The sequence below is a fragment of the Callithrix jacchus genome, chromosome 6 (assembly GCF_049354715.1).
Source record: "Callithrix jacchus isolate 240 chromosome 6, calJac240_pri, whole genome shotgun sequence".
NCBI lineage: Eukaryota > Metazoa > Chordata > Mammalia > Primates > Cebidae > Callithrix > Callithrix jacchus.
In genome coordinates, this window is record NC_133507.1 from 12,502,282 (window position 1) to 12,521,958 (window position 19,677).

Consider the following 19,677-nt stretch of genomic DNA (forward strand, 5'->3'; position numbering starts at 1 on the left):
GTTGCAGTGAACTGAGATCACACCACTGCACTCCAGTCTGATGACAGAGCGTCTCCATCTCAAAAAAAAAAAAAAAAGAAAGAAAAGAAAACAAATTATGGTATATATGCACCATAGAATACTATTCAGTCATAAAAAGAATGAAACAGTGGCATTCACAGAAAACTAGGTGGAATTGGATTGGAGACCCTTATTCTAAGTGAAGTAACTCAGCAATAGGAAACCAAACATCATATGTTCTTACTAAGCCATGAGGATGCAAAGGCATAAGAATGATACAATGGACTTTGGGGACTTGGGGGAAAGGGTGAGAGGGGATGAGGAATAAAAGAGCACATATTGGGTGTACTGTACCTGCTTGGGTAATGAGAGCACCAAAATCTCAGATATCACCACTAAAGAACTTGCTCATGTAACCAAACACCACCTGTTCCCCAAAAAGCTATGAAAATATGAAATAAAAATTAAAAAGAACTTTTGTTTAGGTAGCACCAGAAACCTGCAAGACGGAGGCAGATGTGAGAGAAGGTAGAGAACACAGGTAAAGAAAAATAAGGACAAGTCAAAGAGACCCCCAAGCTGTTGTTCCTATGTTCCGTTTCATATCTTTGTCTAGGGTGCCGTGAGAAGAAGCTGGCATATCAAACTTCACACCACACAGGACATCCAGCAGAAACATTCTGGCCTCAGTAGATATGCTGAACTTGCCACACAAATGTGGGGGCCACGGGCCTATTTAGAGCTAGTGTTTCATGACCTGAGGGGAGGGGAACAGAAGGGTCTCAGGAGAAATTTCTGCAGAATGCATGTATTGAGGATGTAGATGGAGAATTAGTGGTCAGATAGAGAAACCTTAGGAGAGGTAAGGTTTTGAGACTGAGGAACAAGGAGTATTGAATGCTAAAGGGGATTCTAAAATGGATAATTGATGGGACCTCATTCATTCATTGTGCTTTCAATAGTAACCCAATTCTACATCTAGCCAGGATTGGTCTAATTAGATGATGTGACTCCTCCAAGAGACCATCAAGTCCAAGCTCCAAGTCTACTCAGTGGTGCCGGATGTGGTGGGGAATACAAGAGCTTCTTCTCCTTGGTAAACTGAAATGGTGATCAAATGAAAGAGGACATGAAATCGACTGCCACCATGTGTTGGCACTAGAAGCGCTATCAGATTCCAACAGTGCATGCACTGAGTGATGTATTCATTCAGTAAATATACAGTAAGGCTGTATCAAAGGCTTGCTATGTAGAAGGCTCTGGAGCAGGCAATGAGAATACAATGCTAAAGATGGACATTCCTGGCACTTGAGGAACTTAGAGTGCTACAGGGAAAACAGGCATTAAACAAATTAGAAAGCAATTATTAAATCAATTACAATTCTGGTGAATTTTGTGAAGAAGCAGTACAAGGTGCTCTGAGCATACTGGACAGGGATCTGAATCTTTCTGGAGAGTCCAGGATATTTTCCTGAGAAGGAGACATTTAAGTTGATATTTGAGAGATGCATTATAGCAAAATTGTAGGAAGAGGTAAAAGGAAAAGGACTTAGAGACAAGAAGCACTATTTCTTCTTTGAAAAAAATAGTAACAAAGGTCAATCGGATGAAGCACAGAAAGAGGGAGAGGACAGAAGAAACTGAAGGGACAGTGAGGAGGTCAGTGTGATAGGCCTGAGCAAGGATGCCAGCTTCAGCCTAGTCAACTTCAGCAGTGGAGAGCCATTGAGAGGTTTTAAACACAATCACTCTTTGCTGCAGAATAAGCAGTGAATGAGAAGGTTATTATGATTGGGCCATTATAATATCTGAGGCGAGAGATGATGTTTGCTGAAAATGCACAAATGTGAGAGAGATTGAATGAGTCACGTAAACAGGAATTGTGACTCAGTACGAGAGGATCAGAAAGTGAAGATGGTGATGAGGTGCGTCAGGTTCTTGGTGTGAAGTGAGGAGTTTCTCCCCTTCCCCTCCACCTCAAATGCCTTCCATTGTACCCAGAATAAAATCTAAGATCCTTAACGTGGACCTTCAACTCCTTCTATTTGCTGGCCCCAGACTCCCTCTCCAAGTTGACTTCTTCCCTACCTTAATCCACATCTCTGCACATCCGCTGCTGTGGCCTACAAGTGCATGAAGCACATGCAATACACACGTCATCAGGGAGACTGCAGATTCAGTTCCAGGCCACCACACTAAAGCAGATATTTTGGCAGTAAGTCACAGAAATTTTTTGGCTTCTTGGTACACACACAAGTGACGTATACATTATAAGCATATACACACTTAAGAACTTACATGTGCAATGACAGTGTGTCTAAAAAAAAAGTCTATTAATTAAATTAATTAAAAATTAATTAATGCCAGGCACGGTGGCTCACACCTGTAATGCCATCATTCTGGGAGGCCAAGGCAGGCAGACCACTCGAGGCCAGGAGTTTGAGACCAACTTGGCCAATACGGTGAAACCCCTTCTCTACTAAAAATACGAAAATTAGCTGAAGGTGGTGGCACACACCTGTAGTCAATCACTTGAACCTGGGAGGCTGAGGCTGCAGTGAACTGAGATTCTGTCTCCCCCCAAAAAAATTAAAAATAAAAATAAATTAATTAAAAGTGCATTTTTGCTTTAAAATGTTAATCATCATCTGAGGCTTCAGGAAGTAGTAATCTTTTTTCCAGTCATAATCTTGTTTTTTTAGAACTCATTGTCTCTTGCCTGGAATATTATAATAGCCCAATTGTAATGGTTTTAGCTTGATGGACGTGGCTGTTGACAGATCAGTGTCTTTAAAAAGAAGATAACAATAAAGTTTGCCTCATCATAAAGATGTTTCTCTGTAGCACATGATGCTGCTTTATAGCTTGTTACCCCACAGTAGAACTTATTTCAAAATTGGAGTCAATCCTCACAAACCCTGCTGCTGCTTAATCAACTGCATTTATGTAATATCCTAAATTCTTGGTTGTCATTTCAACAGCGCTCACAGCATCTTCACCAGGAATAGATTCCATGTCAAGAAACCACATCTCAAGAAATTTCTGTTAATGTGAATATTTTCAGCTCTTCTCGTGAATCGTGAATGCTCCTAATGGCATCTAGAATGGTGAATTCTTTCATGAAGGTTTTCAGTTCACTTTGCCCAGATGCATCAGAGGAATCACTATTTATGATAGCAAGAGCCTTACAAAATATACCTATTTAAATAATAAGACTCGAAAGTCAACATCACTAATCCAAGGGCTGCAGAATAGATGTGTTAGCAGGCATGGCAACAACATTACTCTTCTATATCTCCATCAGAGCTCTTGACAATGCATCAGATGAATTGCCAATGAGCAGTAATATTTTGAGAGTCTATTTGGAATTTCCAGCAGTGGAACGCAGCAAGTCATATACCCATGACTGAAGACAGGCCCTTCTCTATTGGGGATGGTCATCCTCTTCAACCTAGTGGACAACTTCAGGAAGGACACAAATAGAGTGGTAAGGGAGGAAGGTACCCCACCCGCAGCCAGCCAGATCAGCAGAATCAACCCTGGCAATCAGTGGGGTAACAGATGTCACAGCCAGATTGCCCTTCCATCCAATGGGCAGTAATATTTTGAAAGAAAACCTTTTTTTTCTGAGCAGTAGGTCTCAACAGTGGGCTTAAAATATTCAGTAAATCATGCTATAAACAGATAGACTGTCATCCTTTATTGTTACATTTATAAAGCATAAACAAAGTAGATTTGGCATAACTTTTAAGGGCCCTAGTATTTTCTGAATGGTAAATGCACATTGACTTTAACTTAAAGTCACCAGCTTTATTAGCCCTTATCAAGAGAGTCAGCCTGTCCCTTCAAGTTTTAAAGCCAGGCATTGACTTAACCCTCTCTAGGTATAAAAGTCATAAACGCCATCTTCTTCCAATAGAAGGCTGTTTTGTCTATATTGGAAATCTGTCATTTGGTGAAGCCACCTTCAACCATGACGTCAGCTAGATCTTCTGAATATCTGCTGCAGCTTCTACCTGAGCACTTGATGCTTCCTCTTGTACTTTTGTGGTATGGAGACAGCTTCTTTCCTTAAACTTCATTAACCAACCTCTCCAAGTTTCAGACTTTCCCTTTGTGGTTTCCTTATCTCTCTGAGTTTTCACAGAATTAATGAGCATTAGTGCCCTGCTCTGGATTAGGCTTTGTCTTAAGAGAAATTTCAGTAACTTTCTTCATATTATTATCAAGGCTATCTTGCTTTCTTTCCATTCATATGTTCACCAGTAGCACTTTAAATTTCCTTCAAAAACGTTTTATTTGCATTCACAACTTAACTATTCGGTGCAAGAGGTTAGCTTTCAGCCTATCATGCTTATGAGCTATCTCAGCTTTGAACATATTTTCTTCACTAAGTTTAATTATTTCTAGATTTTGACTTAAAATGAGAGACATCAGACTCTTCCTTCCACCTGAACACTTAGGGGCCATTGTAGGTTATTAATTCGCTGAATTTCAATGTGTTGCATTGCAGGGTATTAGGAGACCCAAGCAGAGAGAGACAGAGGAATGGCCACTCAGTGCAGCAATAATAATCTACAGATTTATCAATTAAGTGTGCCATCTTATATGGGCATGGCTTACGGTGCCCCAAAACAAATACAAAGTAACATCAACGATCACTGATCACAGGGCTATAACAGCTATAACGACAAAAGTTTGAAATATTTGTGACATAGAGACATGAAGTGAGCACATGCTTTGGGAAAAACGGTGCTGACAGACTTGCTTTGAGCAGGGTTACTGCAAACCTTCAATTTGTAAAGAAAAAAATAAAAATAAAAATGCAATATCCGTGAAGCATAATAAAACAAGGTTTATGGCCAGGTGTGGTGGCTCATGCCTGTAATTTCAGCTGGGAGGCCAAGGCCAGTGGATCACCTGAGGTTGGGAGTTTGAGACCAGCCTGACCAAGATTGGAGAAACCCTTTCTCTACTAGTCGGGCATAGTGGCGCATGCCTGTAATCCCAGCTACTAGGGAGGCTGAAGCAGAAGAATTGCTTGAACTCAGGAAGAGGAGGTTGTGGTGAGCTGAGATCATGCAATTGCACTCCAGTCTGGGCAACAACAGTGAAACTCCTTATAAAAAAAAACAAAACAAACTGTAAATAAACAAAAAAAAACAAGGTTTACCTATATTTCCATTTATGGGTCTTTGTTTCCTATCTAACTGGTTTCCAGCAACATTTTCCTCCCATTAGTTCTCCTCCCATCACATTCCAAAACACAAATCTAATAATGTCATTTCCCTGCTTCAAATCTGTCACTGGTACCAAATTGACATGGAATAAAGTCCAGGTCCCTTAATAGGGTTTCTCAGACACATCCACTAATAAAAGCTAATAGTGAACAGGATTAAATGAGAGCCTCCAAAGGCTTTTCGGGCACAGGGAGTGATGCCTGGTAAATCTCTTTATATTCTCAAGTTTTATGTTAAAAACTCTAACAAAATCGGCATTGTATTATACAATATGGCCATATTTACTTAAACATGAAGATACTTCTTTAATTGTGGTAAAAAGCACATAACATAAAATTTGCCATCACAAGCATTTCTAGGCATCCCATTTAGTAATGCTGAGTGCATTTTCAATGCCCTGCTATGGTCATTATCATTCATATTCAGAACCTGTTTTCATCTTGCAGAACTGAAACTCCATTTCCATTAAACACTCATCTCTCATTTCTCCCTTCTCCAACCCCAGGAAACCACCATTCTACTTTCTGTCTCTATGAATTTGACTATTCTAGGTACTTCATGTAACTGTAATCATACAGTATTTGTCTTTTGTGTCTGGCTTCCTTCACTTAGCATAATATCCTTAAGGTCTATTGATGTCATAGCATGTGTCAGGATTTTCTTTTTTTAAGTCTGTATAATATTCTGTTATATGTGTATATTATATTTTGTTTATCCATTCACCTCTCCATGGACACTTGAGTGACTTCCACATTTTGGCTATTGTGATGAATACTGCTCTGAATATTGGTGTACAAATCTCTCTTTATACAAGTTCAAAGTCACTACTTTTATTTCTTTTGCATATATATTTAGAAGTGGAATTGGTAGATAATATGGTAAATCTATGGGCAATTTTTTAGAAACTAACATACTATTTTCTAAAGTAACTTCATTATTTTACATTCCCAACACTAATACATGAGGGCTCTAAGTTCTTTATATCCTCACTGACATGTATTTTTTTTTTTTGAGATCGTGTTTCACTCTTGTTGCCCAGGCTGGAGTGCAATGGCATGATCTCGGCTCACCGCAACCTCCACTTCCCAGGTTCAAGAGATTCTCCTGCCTCAGTCTCCAGAGTAGCTGGAACTATAGGCACATGCCACCATGCCCAGCTAATTTTTTGTATTTTTAGTAGAGACAAAGTTTCACCATGTTAGCCAGGATGGTCTCAATCTCCTGACCTGGTGATCCATGCCTCAGCCTCCCAAAGTGCTGGGATTACAGGCTAAGCCACAGCGCCCAGCTATTTTTTTTTTTTTAATGGTAGCCATCCTAATGTATGTGAGTTGATATCTCATTGTGATTTTGATTTGCACTTCCTCAATGATCAGTGATGTGGAGCACCTTTTTGTGTGTATGGACACTTATATAGCCTCTGCTGAATTGATGCTCTTAGAATCCCCAGCTCTTGCCTATGTGCCCCTTGTTGAGATCTGAGCAGACATTCAAAGACCTCCAGCTTGAGTGCTCACCTATCTTTTCACCTTGAGCTCTGCTCCTTCACAGGCATCATCTTGGAAAATCTCTCATACCAACACAACAGTCAACACAGAAGACTTCTGTGACCCCAAAATATCTGGAGATTTCTTCAGATCTTTGGTGAGCAGCCAATTCTGCAGGGGACATGAGCTAGTCATCCTCCAATTCACTTCCAATGCTATCTACGTGGAGATAGTATCAGGTCCCACGGGTTGAGGGCTCAGTCCCCAAGACTGCCCCCAACTTCAGACACCAGTCACAAGTCCAGATCTTAATAACTTCTGACTTATCAGCTTCAAGTTATGGTTCCCATGACCCTAACTTACTTTGCTGGAGCAGCTTACAGAACTAGGAAAACATTTACTTATGCTTCCTGGTTTAATACAAAGGACATTACAAAGGATAGAGATGAAGAGATGCATAGGGCAGGGTACGGGGTAAAGGGCCCTGAGCTTCCATGTCCTCCTTGGGTATGCCACCTTTCAGAAACCTCCACATAGTCAGGTATCCAGAAGCTCACTGAATCCTGTCCTTCTGGGTTTTTACATGGAGGTCCAACTACATAAGCATGATTGATTAAACCATTGGTTTAATGGCTACCAGTGATGAACTTGACCTTTAGCCCCTCTCCCCTCCCAGGACATGGAGGGCAGTTTGGGCTGAAAGTTCAAACCCTCCAACCATGCCACTGTCTTTCTCCTGACAAGCCCCACCCTGAAGCTATCAGTCAACATTAGCATACATAAAGACAGCACTTTGGACAGTCCAAGGATTTTAGGAGTTGCATGGCAGTAAATGGGATGAAGACCAAATATATATTTCACAAAATAACAGGTACCATATGTTCTGATGATTTCCAGTGCTGTACTTTCTATGTTACATGCCCTACCCTCTCTAATTGGACTCCCCTCCCTCCCTCCCTCCCTCCCTCCCTCCCTTCCTTCCTTCCTTCCCACTTATTCATCTTCGGGGCTAATTATAAATCCTCCCTACCACCATATTGGTCCTGGTTCAACATTTTTACAGAGATTAATTATGCTCACTTCCCATTCCCATAATACATTTTTCCATTTTTTTCCCTATTCAACCAGTATCGTGATTGTGTCATTTTCCTTATAAGACTGGCTTTATTATCTTTGCAACCTCAGCTGGGAGCCCAGAGCCTGACCCAGGGTTGAAGCTCCAAGAAATGTCTGCTTACTGAATAGATGTAGAGGGCTTTGCAAATGGGAAGAGCATGAGCCAAGGTACGGAGTAAGGAGCAAGACGAAATTTCAGAAAAGTTAGTGCCTGCAGAATTTACATCTACACACAAGTACGGGGATTTGTAAAGTTTAAGACATTGCAGATAGCTGGACATCTCAATTCTTCAGAGGCTAGAGATCTCACTGATGTGACCTGGCCTCACATAAGAAACATTCAATAGCTCAATCAAAGCCAAGGAGTGAAGAGCAGAGGGACCGATGGCTTACAGAAAGAGCTTACAACATGCCTAGCAAGAGTCAATAAAACTTTAAAATCAATATGCTGATGAAGTGCCAGCTAGAAAACATCACGGAATAGGTTGATGTTGCCTTAAGGGATCTGAGAATACTCTTGAACTGCACTATTTCAGTCCCATCCCTCATCACCATCCCTAGGTATCTGAATAGTACAAAATCTTTGTAAGCTCAGTGATTCGTTATAGAAAAGACAATGAAAGTTCTATCTTTACAGATTTTAATCAACAATAAAAGTGTTGAATAATTATGGAGGAAATTTAGAAAACACAAATAAAGCTAAAAAAAAATCAGAAACTGTCTAGAGGTGACCACAATTAACAATTACATGGGATCTCCTTTTTTTTTTTTTTTTTGGTAGAGACAGAGTCTCACTCTGTCACCAAACCCAGTTAATTTCTTTTATGTTTTAGTAGAGACAGGGTTTCATTGTGTTACTTAGGCTGGTCTTGAACTCCTGAGCTTAGGCAATCTGTCCATTTCTGCCTCTCAAAGTGCTAGGATTACAGGTGCGAGCTACTGTGCCCAGCTGAGGTCCCATTGTTTCTTAAGCACATGTTTTGGCATGACTGAGACGATTCTCGAAATGTATTTTATATATTTCTTTTCTAACGAAACAACAGCATTGACTTATGTTGTGGAAAGCTTTTTACAAGCATCATTTTTTTTTTCTTTTTTTTTGAGATGGAGTTTCGCTCTTGTTACCCAGGCTGGAGTGCAATGGCGTGATCTTGGCTCACCGCAACTTCCGCCTCCTGGGTTCAGGCAATTCTCCTGCCTCAGCCTCCTGAGTAGCTGGGATTACGGGCACGTGCCACCATGCCCAGCAAATTTTTTGTATTTTTTAGTAGAGACGGGGTTTCACCATGTTGACCAGGATGGTCTCAATCTCTTGACCTTGTGATCCACCCGCCTCGGCCTCCCAAAGTGCTGGGATTACAGGCGTGAGCCACCGCGCCCGGCCTGCAAGCATCATTTTTAATAGCTACATAAGTCCTTCATTAAAGCATAACGTATTGAACGTTCTTCTATTTTTGGACACTTAGATTATTTCCAGTATTAAACTGAGTATTTACATTCATGAAACTTTTAGGAATATTTTGTGTGAGTTCCTTAAATAATGTGAAATAAAGATGCTTAATGCTCACCTACCAGTGCTATTTTGAGGATTATGGGACATTAACCTTCCTACTATACATTTTTATGCATCCTGAAATCTGAAGATAAGTAATATAGTTTTGATTTAATATTGATAGAAGAGAGAAATTAATAATAACAGAGGTGAAATCGGGGACCAAAATTCATTCTAGCCAGTAAAATACAACCAAATTGTCATAACACTTGTCTCAGTGAAGTACATTCCTTACCACAAACATTTTTTATGTCCTCATCTTTCTAAAAAATGGTAGAAATATTATCATTCTGATTATATGCATATATGTAGATGTGCACACATATACATAGTTGATTATAAAAACTATATTGCTAATATTTCAATTTAAATAGTGTTAAACCATTCTACATACCACAAAATAACAAATAGCCTAATATGAATCATCTGAAAGAACAAACCCAAATTTCAATCAGCCAAAGTGTATTTAAGCACAGAATGCTTCTCAAAAAGGTTTTGGTAACTCAATTTTAATAAATTTAATATATTATCTCTAAATCATTATTTTATACAAATAATTTGATTTTATAAAATAACCTCTCTCTGAGTTGGATGTGTCTGAAAATAGGGTGTATTTCAAAGAAACTTTTTAACCCTGTTTCTCATGGTTGAGAGAGTCAATAATTTTAACATCTTCAGCTCCTGAGTCTATCAGTCTATCAAGGTGTTCTATGGTGCATCACGGATAGAGCATGGATGCCATCTACTAGGCAGCTATCATGACATGGATAGAAAATTTCTAGTAGAAAGAAATAATGCCTGTTTGATTAAAATTGAACAACAACTAAAACTGTGCCACATCCAAGTGGACCCTTAAAATCTACTGTGATCCCCAGGAACCAGAGGTGAGGTGCAATTCTGAAGATAAAGAGCCATTCAGAAACTGTTCAGTGAAGAAAGTGGCTTAGGAGGCTTCTGCTTTTAGGCTGAAGTTATCAGAATGGGAATTACCTTTAGTGGAAATAAATCACATTGTTTTCTTCACAGGTGGCTCAATTTAGCTATTTATTCTGAGAGAAATGACAGACTGAAGAGCAGAGGAAAAAACTCTTGGTTCATCAGGTTTGAAGGAGTATGAAAAATACTTTATTTCTGTTTCAATATTTCTATCTGATAATCAGTTGTGTAGACTGTAATTTCAGAGTAATTTGAAGCATAGAAAATAGAAAGTCTTACAAATAGGTATGTCTTGGAGTGTCATGCAGATGGCAGTGGGCTAAGATATTTGTTTAGAAATAATATTTTGTTTTTACTGTTAGGTTTAATAACTTGCCCAAAATATATGTGTACATATTTTCTCAGGCAGTTTTCCAAAGGAAGAGGTCATCCAAGTTTGATGACTGGTCGCATAATGTACTCTATTTGGTCAAGACAGGAAACTAGCTGAGACAGGGAAAAGATAGTTTAGAAAACCATGCATGCTATAAACTAAGAATACCTGAAAGTGATGCAAATCTAGCCACTGAGCATGGCAAGTTTGAGACCGAGTTTCACTCTTGTCACCCAGGCTGGAGTGCAGTGGTGGGATCTCAGCTCACTGCAACCTCCACCTTCCGGTTTCAAGTGATTCTCCCGCCTCAGCCTCCTGAGTAGCCGGAATTACAGGTACCTGCACCCACACCTGGCTAATTTTTATCTTTTTAGTAGAGATGGGGTTTCACAGGAATCATTTGTCATTATTCCCTGGTCAAATTTAGAAGTTAATACTCAACCTCAACTTGAAGATGAAATGCTATGACACTCGAGCTAAGTTTATACATTGCAAGGATCCTGAAGTTTTCCGATAAGATTTTATTGTTCATCGGTATGCGTTTTTATATACAGTGGTTTTCTTTCACAGATCTCTTTAGAGATCTATCACCACAGCTTTTTTGGTTCACATATGCATGTAATTTCTTCTGTACTAGCTCTGGAGTCTCTGGTTTGCCTTCTGAGTTATTTAAAAATCAGGCTGATCGCATTATAGACATATTGCAATCTACTGTTTAAAAGAGATCAACACAAAAGGAAATTTCCTTCCCAGTATTATGAAGTCACTCTAGAGCCAGGAGTTCAAATAAATACTGTCTGTCTTTAAAGAAGTTCCAGTAATTATTGCAATCCAACCAAACGCAAATTATTGCAAATTCACCTCTAAAAATAGCCTTTTGGGTGGCTGTATTAGTTAAGATAAAGCAATCCTTGCACATGTATATGTTCAAGGCTAACGAGAAATGCCATCTGTAGAACTGGGATATTTTCACACTCCTCTCTATTATAAAAAACAATAAACCCTCTCCAGCTGATTTCTCTCATTGTGAAATGCAAATTGCCTATAAAAGTCCTCAGGGCGTGAGAAGACACTTATCAAACAGACATTACACATGCATTCATAGAAACTATGCAGCCTCAGACTCTCTTTTAGATGCATTAAGAACCAGAAAACATAGGTGCGAACCTGTTCACAGTAGCTATAATAATTATGGCCTGAAGTAGCTATGCTGGTTAAGATATGTAGATTACTCTACTGCTCCCACTAACTTTTCATCTACTACACACCTGCCTCCTACCAAGAGAAGTAAAATCTTCAGAACCAAAGAAAATGAAACAAAACACATTATATGTGAAATTTAAAAGACTCCTTGAAATCATTAATCTGGCCTTTACCAGTAAGTTAAAGTTTAAATGTGACGTATTCAATATTATTCACATTTGGCTTATTCCTTATTGGAGATTTGTGCATTTTCTTGTGTGATTAAATTTACTGTTGGTAATGGAAATGCAAGTCCCATGGGGTTATTGAACTTGAAAAATCCACGTAAACTTTCATCCAGAAATTGCCTGGTGCCCATGGCGTATAAATAGCCAAACAGGAAAAGAAAAGCAGCAGATGCAGAAGAAGAAGAAGAAAAAGAAAAAATAATGTTTCTCAGAAAAATATTCTGTCCTGAGTTTGTAAAGGAAGAGAAAAAAGGTCTGCAAAGGAATTCGAATAGAATTTCCATTGAAAAATACAATTAAAATATTAAAGTTTTAAAAATAAAATTACTCGAGGTTGTTCTAAAAGAAGAAATCTTGGACATCAATAGCTTAACTTGTGACCCATTTTCATATTTCTTATGATGCCCACATCTGAGATATTATAGGCGAACACCAAAATTCCAATTTTGGTGTTCACCTATAAATAAAATAAATACCTATAAATAAAAATAAAATATAAATTATATTTTATTTCCTATAATAAATGAATGAATGCCTTAAAGTAAATGAATGAATAGCTTTAAACAAAAATAGAGATACTTCATAACCATAAACTGAAAAAAAAATCTTGTTTAGATAAAACATCTGAATTCTGCTTTCTGAGGGAAATATTATGTATAATTATTTCCCTTTATGGGATTTCATTTGTTTTCAAAGGATCATTTCTAAAATTTGAATTTGCATACCAGCAAGCTAAATTTTTTACAAACCTCACCCTGAAATTCAAGTCCCTTGTTCTACCAGGGAAGTAACTAAGGTCCAATCATTTTTAATGCATCATAAATAATCTTCACACTTGCTGTTAAGTTAATTAATATAATCAGTATAACCAAATGCATCAAAATGAAGCTTATTTTGCAAACATGCAAAACGTTCTGTCTCATTGCCCAACTACCAAGATTAAATGACATTTTGCTAACAATTTTTTCTAAGTTGAGTCCAAATTTCATCTTTTAAGAGGGATCACTAGAAGTAATACAACAATGTCCATGTATATTCCCAATGATTCGCCAGTGGAATGGTCATGATGGTGTCTAGCCCACACCATAATTTCTGAATGCACTGAGATTCAGCCAAGTTAGAGGACTTGATTTTTAAAATACATTATAAACAACAACACAATGAAGGCATTATAATATGTCTTCATTTGTAACTCATTTTTTCCAGTAAGGATTTGAGACTTTTTGTAAACACTCCTTTAGCAAGAGAGATACAGATGTTCTTTGACTTATGATGGGGTTACATTCTGGTAAACCCATTATAAGTCGAGAATATTCTAAGAAACGAAAAGCGTTTAATATAACTAACCTACCAAACATCATAGCTTGGCATAGCCTTCCTTCAACATGCTCAGAACACTTACTTGAGCCTACAGGTGGGCAAAATAATTTAATACAAAGCCTATTTTATAATGAAGTGTTGAGTATATCATGTAATTTATTGAAGACTGTACTGAAATTTAAAACGACAATGGTTATATGGGTATTTGAAGTATGGTTTCTACTGAACACATGTTGCTTTTAAACCATCTCAAAGTCAAAAATTTCTTTTTTTTTTTTGAGACGGAGTTTTGCTCTTGTTACCCAGGCTGGAGTGCAATGGCATGATCTCAGCTCACCACAATCTCCACCTCCTGGGTTCAGGCAATTCTCCTGCCTCAGCCTCCTGAGTAGCTGGGATTACAGGCACGCACCACCATGCCCAGCAAATTTTTTGTATTTTTAGTAGAGACGGGGTATCACCATGTTGACTGGATGGTCTCGATCTCTTGACCTCGTGATCCAACCGCCTCGGCCTCCCAAAGTGCTGGGATTACAGGCGTGAGCCACCGCGCCCGGCAAAATCAAAAATTTCTAAGTCCAATCATCTTATGTCAGGGACCACAAGTCAGAAAATAAGAACAAAAGAGGTATAATCCCCACCACAACCAGACTTATTAAACATCTGCAGATCAAACTAACATGCTAGAATTTTGAGCCTTAATGCTACATCTCCCAACCTGGCAGCATTTGTACCTACCTATCTGTCTTCCTAATCACTGTGACCTCCAGTCTAATTCACATTTTAGTATTTGCTGAGCTGGAAGTTCTTTCAGAGGGAGATGAACAACCTGGAACATTTAGACCTCAGAAGGCATCCCTATCTTATCCATGCAAGTGCCCTTTTCATTATTCTCAGATTTCCTTTCTGATGGCCCAGACTCACATATGGCCCCAACTCATGTTAACCCATCCTTATCCACTGCCAACCATTATGATTTCCTTGAAACTGAGTCTTTCCCTAAGATATAGTGTATTCAGGAAACCTCACCAGAGAAGTCAATAAATTACCTTATTCTTCAGTTTTATCTGCCCATTTGTGTGGTATCTGCAAATTAGTAACCAAGAAACCATTTTACAGTAATCTCAAGTGGTTCTATTTCCTCCAACTCCCAGACATGTTGAAACATGCCCTCCAACAAGATAAATTTCCTTTCCATGGAGTAGAGGAAGAGAGAATTTCTAAGAACAGATAGCAACACGTGGAAGAATGACAGCCTTTCTCTCTTCCCAAAACCTGCAGAGTAATAATGATGATGATGATTACATAGCTGCCAAAGGTAACTGCATTAGGAAAGGAAACTGTACTCCTATCAAAAACTCAAAAGGTAAAGTGATGAGAACAGGCAAAGTTTCTAGCACAATTTGAGAAAGACGGGTGTGGTGCCAATCAACCTGTCTCCCAGAAATGCTACCAAAATAGAGTATTTTATACGCCTGCAATTTTGTGCTTTAGCTTAAACAGAAGACACTGCAGACTGTTGGTATGTCTTTCCCTATCGATTTCATTTACCTGAAAAGAGGAAGCAGTTCCTTACAAGGGATGAAAGCAGGAAACAGTTACCTGGAGTGAAATTAAGCAAGTAAACAACTGGGAGTAACTCTGACAAATCCGAAGGCTCAGGGCTGCACCCTTCCCTGAGGAAGTGATCTGAATTATATCCCAGGCCACCTTGCTAGCTGCAATAACCCTGGTACCAGGAAGTCAAAAAAATTGAGAAAGGAAATACAGAGCCTAATTCTGAAAGCAAAGTCCCAGCTTTCAACTTTACTTAAGGGATATGGCTTTTCCTTCTCCCTGAACCTATCCTCGATCGGTCTATGGAAAACTTAGCTCAGAGAAAATAAACAAGAATCAGAGAAGATGAAAAGTGAGTCAAGGGGTATTTACCTACACTATATCAAGGTAAGTAGAATTCCAGACAAAGACCCATTCTACCAACATGATAAAAATAAATGACATGGAAATATGCAAGCATTCTATTGAAAAAAAGAGAGAGAAGAAAATAGAAAATTACACATAGGAGGCAAATGTAGAACCCAGTCTATAAAACAGTTGACAAAATGCAGAATAGACAATCTTCTATTACTGCTAATGCAATAGAAAAACAACAATAATATAAATTCAATTGAACTAGAGCTCAACACTTAAATAGTAAAATAACAATGAGATATAAGGAGAGCTGACAAGTAAAATCAAGTGAAGACTAGAATTATACTATTAACAAATTAATGAATACATTTTCAAAATGAAGGAAGAGAAGAACCTTGAGGAAGGGTAGGCATAAAGAAAAGGCTGAAGACACTGCAATACAGACAGAAGATACTAAGACTTTAGCAATAAGAAAGAAAATAATAATGGAAGACAAAAAATAGTCTAACAAAAGTGGATCACGGTCCCTAACGTGGAAAAAATAAACAATAAAAATAGAACAGAAAAATTACACAAGTTATAAGCCAAGAATCAATAACTGGGAAAAAATATTTTTGGCCTGTGCATTCTCTCTCTTAAAAAAATTACATCTAAGAGTTTTACTATAAAGAATTTATTGTCTGATTCACCATGGCACCATCATTCCCTTTTGAAGTAACCAAGCCTGCTTTACATATTTCTGTTAGCCACACAGCCCTGTATATTTTTAAGGGTAAGACTTGTGACATAAAATCATTCTTTGTTGAACTTGAGGAAATGGCAATTGCCCATTTTAAGGTACGTTTTCTCTCAAATTCAAAATTATTAACTGAAAGGTAGAGCATAATTAAATATTAAACTTTAAGGACATTCAAACATTGAGGCAAAGAAAGCAAATTACTTATTAAAAAAAAAAATTGCCAGGTTGGGGCACGGTGGCTCATGCCTGTAATTCCAGCACTTTGGGAGGCCAAGGGTGGCGGATCACGAGGTCAGGAGTTTGAGATGAGCCTGACCAACATGGTGAAAACCCATCTCCACTAAAAATACAAACATTAGTTGGGCATGGTGGTGCTTGCCTGTAATCCCAGCTACTCAGGAGGCTGAGGCAGGAGAATCACTTGAACTTGGGAGGCCGAGGTTTCAGTGAGCCGAGATCAGGCCACTGCACTGCAGCGTGGGTGACAGAGGGAGACCATCTCAAAAAAAAAAAAAAAAAAAAAAAAACAAGAAAAGAAAAGAATTGCCTCATTCATTTTGTACATATGCATACATAGACATATGTACAAAGATAGACATATTCACATAAACAATGAATATACATCTATGTATGTACATACATATATGCATGTGTGTATATGCACATGTGTACATGTGCCTTGTAGGTGAGGCAAAGTTTTACCTCTATTCTTTTAGGGTTTGTTAGCTAGGACTGAGAGTTAAGTTGACATAAGATAGGTCAACAGATGAAGAACATTCAGATGTATTTAATACAAGTTTCATGTGATAAAGGAGGCTTCATAAGGAAATGAGACCCAAAGACACAGTTCACGATGAGCATGTGTATACTGAATTAGATGAGGCATAGTAAACTATAAAAATATAACAAGGCAAAGGGGCTTGGGCAAGAGTAGTTAATTGGATGGAGAAGTGGTTAGCAGGATAAGGATTCATCTAACAAGGTTTGTTTCCTCGGCCTTGGCTTCCTATCTTTGATGATAAGAATGTTTCTTTCCTTCTGTTACCGGAAGGGCATCTTTCACATGCGAATTTCATCTCCAGCGCTTTTTTTTTTTTTTTGAGACAGAGTTTCGCTCTTGTTACCCAGGCTGAAGTACAATGGGGCGACCTCGGCTCACCACAACCTCCACCCCCTGGGTTCAGGCAATTCTCCTGCCTCAGCCTCCTGAGTAGCTGGGATTACAGGCTTGAGCCACCGCGCCCAGCCTCATCTCCAGCTTTTTAACTAACAGAAGGAAAGTCAGACTGATCTTTTTTGTACTTGTTTTTCTTTTCTTGAGACACAGTCTCTCTCTGTTGCCCAGGCTGGAGTGCAGCGGCATGATCTCAGCTCACTGCAACCTCCGCCCACTGGCTTCAAGTGATTTTCCTGCCTCAGCCTACCAAGTAGCTGGGACTACAGACATGTACCACCACGCCCAGCTAAATTTTATATTTTTAGTAGAGACGGTGTTTCACCATGTTGGCCAGGATGGTCTCAATATCTTGACCTCATGGTCTGCCCGCCTCGGCTTCCCAAAGCGCTGGGATTACAGGCATGAGCCACTGTGCCCAGCCTGCACTTGGTGTTTTTCAAGTGCCTTTAACTCAAAATAGTCAATATGCCAAAAGAGCATATTTTTAACTCCTTCAGCAGATATGTAGATATAGATTCAATACCAGACGATAATGCCATAACATATGCGAAGTCTTGAGAGAAACAGAAGGTTTGGCCCAAGAATTTTATACCCAGGAAAAAATTTGGCTGGATGTGTTCACTCATGCCTAAAATCCCAAGATGTGGGAGGCTAAGGCAGAAAGATCACTTGAGGCCAGGAGTTTGAGACAACCTTGGGCAATACAGAGAGACCATATCTCTACAAAAAATTTAAAAACTAGGCAGGTGTGGTGGTGTGCACCCATAGTCCTAGCTACTCAGGAGGCTGAGACTGGGGGATCACTTGAGCCCAGGGGTTCCAACCTGCAGTGAGCCATGATTGTGCCACTGAACTCCAGCCTGCTGACAGAGTGAGACCCTGACTCTAAAAACAAAACTAAACTAAAAAAAGAAAAGAAATAGAGAATTTGCCTTTCAAATATAAAATATATAACTGCCTTTCAAATATCAAAGCCACAATCAATCAGGTTGAACTAGCTACAGACATATTACCATTAACTCTCCTTCAAAACATTACTGACACCGGAAACCAAAAATAAGTTAAAAAGCACTGCATTTTGTGATAAAAGGACAGATGCAATTCTTAGGCCAGGAAATAGTAGAGCAAGGCCTAAAATCATCTTGATGGGAAAAAAAATCTTCAAAAAGTATATCCAGCTAAATTGCCCTTTAAATGTAGCAACATTTGCAATTATGTAAAACCTCAAGTTAGCAGCCCCCATGAGACTTCAACAACAGCAAAAATAATATCTACCTGAAGATAAAGCCCAGTCAAGCATGATATGAATCTGTAATCAAAAGTAAGCCTTGAACCCATTTAGTTCTGTATAGAATTATATTTAAACAACTATGAATATGTTTAATATAATGTAATGTTAACATAATATAAATATTGAATATTAACTTTAAACAAATATGAATATAGAACAGAATCTAAATGTTAAAATCCTGACAACAGAAAAAGTTATTTTTTAACTAATAAAATTCAGAGATGAGAAAAGAAAAAATATTTTTTTACAGTTATAGTACAATTTTTCCCTCTTTCAGAGTAAGCAATCGATTAAAATCATCCAAAGTCGAAACATGCTATGAAAAAATGTCTTCAAGCTCTTTATGTTTATCTCCTTTTCTCTTTGTTTCCTTTCTCTCCTGAGAGATTTCATATAGGATGCATGAAGAATATATATGAAGTCCAGCCATTTCTTTAGTCTCTTTTCCTTATGTTAAAGTCAAGAAAAATGAAAAGTTTGACAATTTTTATTTTCATGCTTTATAAGTAGTATGCTACAAGATTATTTGCCTATATATTACTGTAGCTGAACACAGACGTATAATGTATTTGAAATGGTATTTACCTAATATTGTGGCAATTTTTAAAAGATGGTATTTACAGTGGTTTTTCTTTTTTGTGCTTAGAAATATGACAAAGTCATTAAAAGGAGCCTGAGGTGCTTTTTATAAACACAATAAAATAACTTTTTTTAAAAAGTAAAAAGAATTCAGACAAAAGATTGGGCTTTTGCTTTATGCCTTTATGCTCTAGGGATTTAAAAAATATTTTTTAAAACCTGAGTTTCAGATAAGGTATACCTTTATATCCAATACATGAGGTCGTTTTTATGCAGTCTCAAAGTAATAAAATTTGGTAGAGGCAAAATTTTCAGGCAGCAGCCACTGTTTTCCCAGACAGACATGGTAGAATGCACATACAAAAAGGCAGATTTTAGCTGTGAAAACAAGCTACTACAATTACTTTCTGATGGTTTGATTCTCCCTTGCATTATACCCCTACACACACCTCTTTGGTTTCTGGCATCTTAATATCGATTGGCAACTTCCATCCTCTCAACCATTATTCTGTCAACTAATCCCCCG

At 38.3% G+C, this 19,677-nt stretch overlaps 1 protein-coding gene across 19 annotated transcripts in view; it reads right to left on the bottom strand.

The window, feature by feature from the left end:
* The window catches only part of LOC128932316 (uncharacterized), a 455,935-nt gene that overhangs the window by 386,440 nt on the left and 49,818 nt on the right, over nucleotides 1–19,677 (bottom strand). For 17 of the 19 annotated variants that reach the window (XR_013536601.1, XR_013536612.1, XR_013536610.1 and 14 more), the window contains one exon: nucleotides 2,089–2,195. The exons of the other annotated variants lie outside the window; for them this stretch is intronic. The gene's annotated coding sequence lies outside the window, so the exon portion shown is untranslated. The remainder of the gene's footprint in view (nucleotides 1–2,088; nucleotides 2,196–19,677) is intronic. 19 annotated transcript variants of the gene reach the window in all.